This window comes from Watersipora subatra, chromosome 7 (assembly GCF_963576615.1).
Source record: "Watersipora subatra chromosome 7, tzWatSuba1.1, whole genome shotgun sequence".
Classification (NCBI taxonomy): Eukaryota; Metazoa; Bryozoa; class Gymnolaemata; order Cheilostomatida; family Watersiporidae; genus Watersipora; species Watersipora subatra.
This window is the reverse complement of record NC_088714.1, coordinates 6937021-6943876: the sequence shown is the minus strand read 5'-3', so window position 1 is coordinate 6943876 and position 6856 is coordinate 6937021.

Below are 6856 nucleotides of genomic sequence, written 5' to 3'. Positions count from 1 at the left end.
TATTTAACAATCGAAAGAAAAAAATTTGCACTAAATAAAAGCCGGTTTTATATGTTAAAAGAGTTTCAGCAAAAAATGTCAAGTAAAAGACAGCGTACGATGCCAAATTTTGTTAAGCTACATTTTAATTATTTGAAAATAATGGAAATTTTACTAATCTTCCCACTAGAATGAATGAAAAAGAGATACGGTATTTGTAGAAACAAGACAGTTTCTGCACTACTAAGTAACCTAACGATGCTCATTAACTCAATGGGCATTGTGTAGCAATCTGCTAAGGCTGTATAAGCTCATAAAACTTGGTAGCTGTAGTATTAGACATCCTTTTATATCAAATTCGTGTCACACAACTGGTTCACACAATGATTCGCCAATGTGCCTTTTACATATAATGGCAAAACTTAAACATACTTTAGGCATTAGTTTCTTTTCATATGCATAAAATGTACATACATGCTCGACAGTGTCTACAAAAACAGTTACTGTCCTAACCAGCTAACAGATATTGTCAGCATAGCCATTTGTGCCGCGCTACTAGCATTTAAAAAAAATTAAAGAAAATTATCACCTTTCTACTGCTTGTAAGAATGAGTGGAAGCTGAGTAATTCGTCTGTTGCCTGTGATGCTAGAAGAGGTTCAAAAAACAGCTCTTGCGAACTTCCTATGACTGATACTATAAGTAGCTTGTGCTGGAGTGCTCTAAGAGATGCTGCTGTTCCTAGTTCTTTGGCTTTTGACCACAACACCGGCAAAAATATTCCTGGTGGATGCATAGGTGACACTTGAAGTGCCTCTTCTACATTAAGTATAAACTGAGTTGAAATATGGAAAAAGAGGTGATGTGAAAAGCTTGCTGTACTTGCACAAAAGGTTGAGCATTCAATATAGTGGTTATCACCAAAAGAAAGAGAGGAACATCATATAACATCAGTCAGCACTTTAAACTAGCTAGCATAATAAGGAAAGCAGAAAGCCAGAAAACAAACACACCCAATATCAAGCAAATGAATATCGAGTTGCTTTTATGCGCTAATAAATTAAGCCTTAAAAGTAGCATATAAAAACACCAAAAATGGGAGTTAGAATGAATAAGGAAACTTTCTCAGTCATGATCTATGATAATTATTGTTGTGTAGCTTTCTTAATATGTAACAAATATTGCACAATTATTGTAATGCTTCTTGTAAGTTGAACTGTTGGAAAATGGAGCTTTTTTATTATAGGAAATACTCATGTTATTTAACAAATAGAGTTGAATAAATGCTATAAAAACAATTGTTTTGTTATTATTGAGGTCACCATATTTATACATGGTAAGCTCTGTTATTAAAAGTCACAGTATATAAATATGATGATTTCTACATTCTACTAAGGCAGTGAGGTGACCTGTGCTTGGACCAAGTTAAAGGCTTTACAAAAATGTGGGAGAGTACCCAATTTAGTGAAACATCTAACCTGGTGAACCATCCAATCTTGACTGTGTGTGCCACTACTAAGTCAAGTATTTTAGATAGCTGCAGAGTCTTGCATAAAAGCTACTTATATTATTTTGTTCTGATGTGTATATGGTTCATATTGTGCAAGATTAAGCAAATACCTCTGTTTTGTAAGAAAACAACATAAAAATTTATACTCACGATCTTTAAACATCTTCATATTATTAAAAAATAGGTTGCAGGTATCAAGCCATTATAGTTCTGAACACTCCAACTAAACATTAATTAAAATTCTCTTTAGTGCTATGGCCTTATTGGTTGATTTTATGTTCCCTAGTGCACCATTTATGCTTATTTCAGTTTCTTCATATTAGTACTTTATTAAATAGTGGTGACCCCAGCAACTTTGATTATCGTTTTTGTCTCTACCACTCTCAAACTAGTCCTATTGAAGTTTAGTATCTTCTGTTTACTCATTAGCCATGTTCTGCTTTCTATTACATTGCTTCTAGAATTAATATATCTTTGGTGTATAAAGGATTCCACATGACAAAATAATTCACTCTTACTATTTCAAGGAAAATATTCAACTCTAACTTTTACATAGGTGACCTGCAAATACCAGAAATTTAATGAACAAAAATAATACATGAATATTTTTCAAAATTTTATGGGTTCTTGAAAAGCATTCAAAAATGAAAAACCTCATGTCGATAAACAAAAATATATCAACCGCTTTTGAATTAAATTTCATGAAAGTGTTTTGTTTAAATTAATTACAAGAAATAAAACTGTGAAGATATTTAAATGTAAATGTGAAGTAATTAGCAACTAATAGCTAAATGTAGTCTTTTTTTCTACGATTACAATAAAAGCTATTGGGTATGCAATGATACGATTTTAATTGGTTTCAGTGTTAGCATCATAAGGCGAAAATATTGCATAAAGTGGTATAGAAATCCATAGTAATTATTTAATGCAAAGACCTCTTAGTAAAATTCATCAAAATCATCACCATGAATATTGAGTAACAAAACATATGTTAGCCTTAGTAGCTATAGTTATCTACAATAACTTTAGTGCATTTATTATTGATTTATTTAGTGTATACATGCAGTACATACCGTGAGGAGTTCATACATTTGAGACAAAAGTGTAACATGAACACTGAATCTAACTTAAATGAATTTAGCCTACTAAACACATACTTGAAGGAAGTTTTAGTATGTATTTTAGTAAACTTCAAAATTTTAGTGAACATTTTATCACTTATCTGTTTGTGAATTCATTTTTACTATAATAAATAACTCTGAACTGAGATAGCAAGCAACATATATCTATATCTGACATTGTAGGAGGAATTTCAACAAATAGCAATATGGAATTTTTTATTTCGTCGTAATCATTACAACAATCACAAAATTTTAAATTCGAGAGTAATTTTTGTTGATATCGTATGGCGGAAAACAAATTTGCCTCTAGTATGGCAATGATGAAAAACCATCAAGCCTCATAGAGTTAATGGAAAAATATTTTATAACAGGAGCATTGCAACCTCTGGGCGCAATGTATCAATTAATATGTTATTTAGTGCAATCGAGAAAAGATTATACAGTATATAGTAAGAGCAATGAAATCGCAAAAACCTTCATATACTTGTGGTTAGATGATTGGTTTGCAAGTGTGTGGTTGCAATATTTGTGAGTTCAAATCCAGTAAGAAGCAAGCGTTTTACTTCAAGATTTTAATAGCTTTAGCTGGACTCACCAAATCACAGAATAACAGTTGACTTACAGACATTGAGATTTATATATAAACTACTATAAGATTAATTAAATAAGGTATTTTTTCCAATAATCATTTTCGTATTTCTGCCATTCAAGAATATAATAATTGATTTGTATTTTACTGGGTGTTCATCAGCCAGCGCTTAGTTGAGAAATATGGTGAGTGCCTTGCAACTGTAAGAACTGCGTATGTCAAAACCTTAGATCTGATTTTTGGTAATCAACATGCAAATGTATGACAAAAGCAAATTAAAACTCTTGAGCAAAATTCTATGCATTTAATTATCTTTAAATATGTATTAGGAATACATCTGTTTTCTACAATATAAAGGTTACTAAATTTTTACTACCTTAATTATATTATCTTTATTGTAACTAAAAATTTCAGTGTCCACTTTGAATATTATGTTCTTATGGGTTATCACTGCCAACTTTAGTTTTTCATGGCATTAGTGTTTTCCAATACCTATAAGTGCCTACTTGTAGGAAAGATTTAAAAAATTAGCAAATCACTACCTCTAGCACCTATGTACTGGCCTTCATGCCATCTCTGCTGCGTTACTGTTCTTGTTAAACTACTTTCACCAGTAAACTGTAAAGAAACCATTGCAACCCTTTACTCCTCCACATTTAAGACAACCAGCCTCTTTGAGTTGAAAGTAGAAGTGTATTCAATCAATAAGAACAATGAGTGACAGAATGTAATACCACAAATAACACTACCGAATGAGCACTTCTGTTGATGTGCGCCTTGCAGCATTTCTCCTTGCTTGCTAATGCTAGAGGGGTTGTGTCAACACCCGGTGTTTAAATTTTGGCCTGGCTGGGCCAAGTCACAAGTCGACCAGCATTTTTAGGGTTGACTCAGCTAAAGGGTCGATCGGCCTCTACCACAATGCAACTTGCTATGCTTGGACAACCAATTATTTGCACTCTTTTGAGCTATCATAGAGTGAGAAAATGACTTAACTAAAGGGATGAAAACATGTTGGTTCTAGGCTGTTTGAGTTAACTAATCATTGATAAACTTTTTTGAAGGTTCTGACTGAGCAATTTATTGTGGTTACCATCATCATGGCTATAGAGTACAGTTAAACAGTGTGCAATATTAGATACGTTTCCTATACAAACAACCAATAGAAATATATTTTCTTTAGGTAATGATAATGCTACAAATACAAAAACAGCATTTAATGAATCTGATTTTTTATGTTTAATGCAGAAATTTTGGGTTGGTATTATTTAGCAATAAATTAACTGTGACAATAATAAGAAAATGGTGACTGATATGTCACATAATAAGATGCTATTGAGCAAAGAATGCACAAAAAAGTTTTCAGCTGAATATACAAGATAAATACAGTATTTACATACAAATCTATATAATTAAACATTATTACTGTACTTTGCTATGTATTATCACATTCCGGTATGATTAACATTAAGCTGTAATTCTATTTTTAGTGCACACATTTTTTGAATTTTGAAGTTTGTTAAAAAATTTCTTTTTGTTTTGAAATTATAATTGAAATGAGGAAGAGACACAAGTATTAGATAGCAATACTTGTACTCAAAAGTTTATTGTTCTGCACAGTTAATGAGTATTATCATTAGCCTAAACTAGTTGCAATACTAAATGTTTGAAAATTCGTGTGCGATGTTTCAGTGATTTACTGCAAGGAGACTCCTGATATAACAGTTGAGAATGGAGCAGCATCTGTTCCTCTCGGACCAAACTTCCCAGGTGTTAGAATAAACATCAGCTGTATCCATGGTTGGTATGTGGCTGGCAACAAAAGCTATATCGAGTGCCAGGTGCTTGCTGGAGTAGGAGTGTGGAGTGACGATTCAAATATAAAATGTTCTCATGGTAAGAAAATGGCTACAAAATAATTATTTTTTAGTAATTTTACTAAAATTCTCTATTAAGATTACTAAGATGTTTTTTTTTAATTTTTTCTGTTTTATCGGTTTGGTCCTGTACTTAATTTAGATTTTGAGCTTTTCAGATGTTGAAAAATACTCTGATTTTGTGGGTTACTAGATCAGGCAATTCACATTTATTGCTTGCTAACCAACTGCTAAATTTGCATGGATTGCTATCATTTAAGGTTTATCACCACTGCTAGTATGTAACAGCAGTAAAAGCTATGTAAAAGCAACAGCACATTATGATAGTTTTAAAAACCCTATTATTTTGATATAAGGCACTGCTCTCTGTTGACAAGTGAATTTATCTGAGGAATATTGTTTTTCAGGGCACCATAAATCATCTTTTATCAGCTTGTTTCTGCCTTTAGTCTTGACTCCTAGTAACTACAAAAGCACAAATAAAGTAGTGTTTTCAAAGCCAGGCAAGGTATTTTTTTGGTTATGTTTTTATTATTAGCTGATGACATTCTTCTATTGCCCTTTTTCCAAAAACTAAATTATTCCGAATCCTTCTGAAAAATAAATAACTCTTGTTCTGGAAGATATCTACCAAATTATCAATTAGATAATAGTTTGAATAAATTTTTTGTCAGGTTTATGTCATTCTCACTGATTTCTGAATGGAGCATTTTGTCTTCATTGTCTTGACAATCTCTTGTTTGACTGCATCTGGAACTGGTCATTTATTGCTTTCAGTAAAAATTCTGATCCTTCAAACTTATGAGTATTAGCCCTGCGAATTTTCATTTCAAGTTTTCTAGCTTTGTTAGGAATGCCTTCCATGAATTATTAAATTTTACCACTGTTCAGTTTCAGCCTAGCATTTTTAAATTTAACCTGGTCAAGTTTTTAGATATGCCAGTCATATAATCAAAGTGTATTAGTCATTAATTGCTGTTTAACCATGAGAGGTAGCGTACCGTTTTTTTAACTGTTCACAAAACAAACATAACTTTACAATTATGCAACTCTAGAAATGCAATTTTAGTAAGCGCTAGTTGCTAAGAAATGGCGACAAGCTGTTCTTCAATCAGGCAAGCGCAAGCCATTTTGCATAATTATGTAGACACAATAGTGCGCTCTAACAAGGTGTAATTAGCTTGCTTAATTGCTGCGCCAGTTATCTGTGACTCTGTTTTGAACTGTCAGACCACAGCAAAAATAAAAAAGAGTGAGTCAATTTCAGCAAACATTAGTAACGTGCGGGCAGAAGCCAGTACTCGCTTACCTAAAGCTGGAACGATTGGTCATATTTAGCATCAGTCCTACAAAATAGTCATTATCTTCATTGCTCATAAGAATTGTACAGAGTACTCAACACTAGAAAAAAGGTGCTCTCAGCTAACTTTATCCTCAGTTAAAAAAATTGCCAAAAAACAACAAAATTGCTGTTAGCCTGCTTGCAACACATTAATACCCTAAATTTTTTTGCTCATTTGCTATCAAAGTTAAGCTAAGATGTGGACTAGAAGGTTCTTGTTCAAATTCAAGTGAAATTTGTTCTATAAGCTGAAAAAATCAGTTAAGACAGAAATACCATAAGCCGACGGACAAAGAAGTTTTTTAATAGTTTTGGTAAAAAACAAGAATGGCTTTTAAAAGTTTTGCATAAACATCTACTTGTTAATTGATATCAACCAGCAAAAGTTCCGTTTCGCCACTACAAATTTACAAAAACTGTGATGCCCTAACTGGCTCCT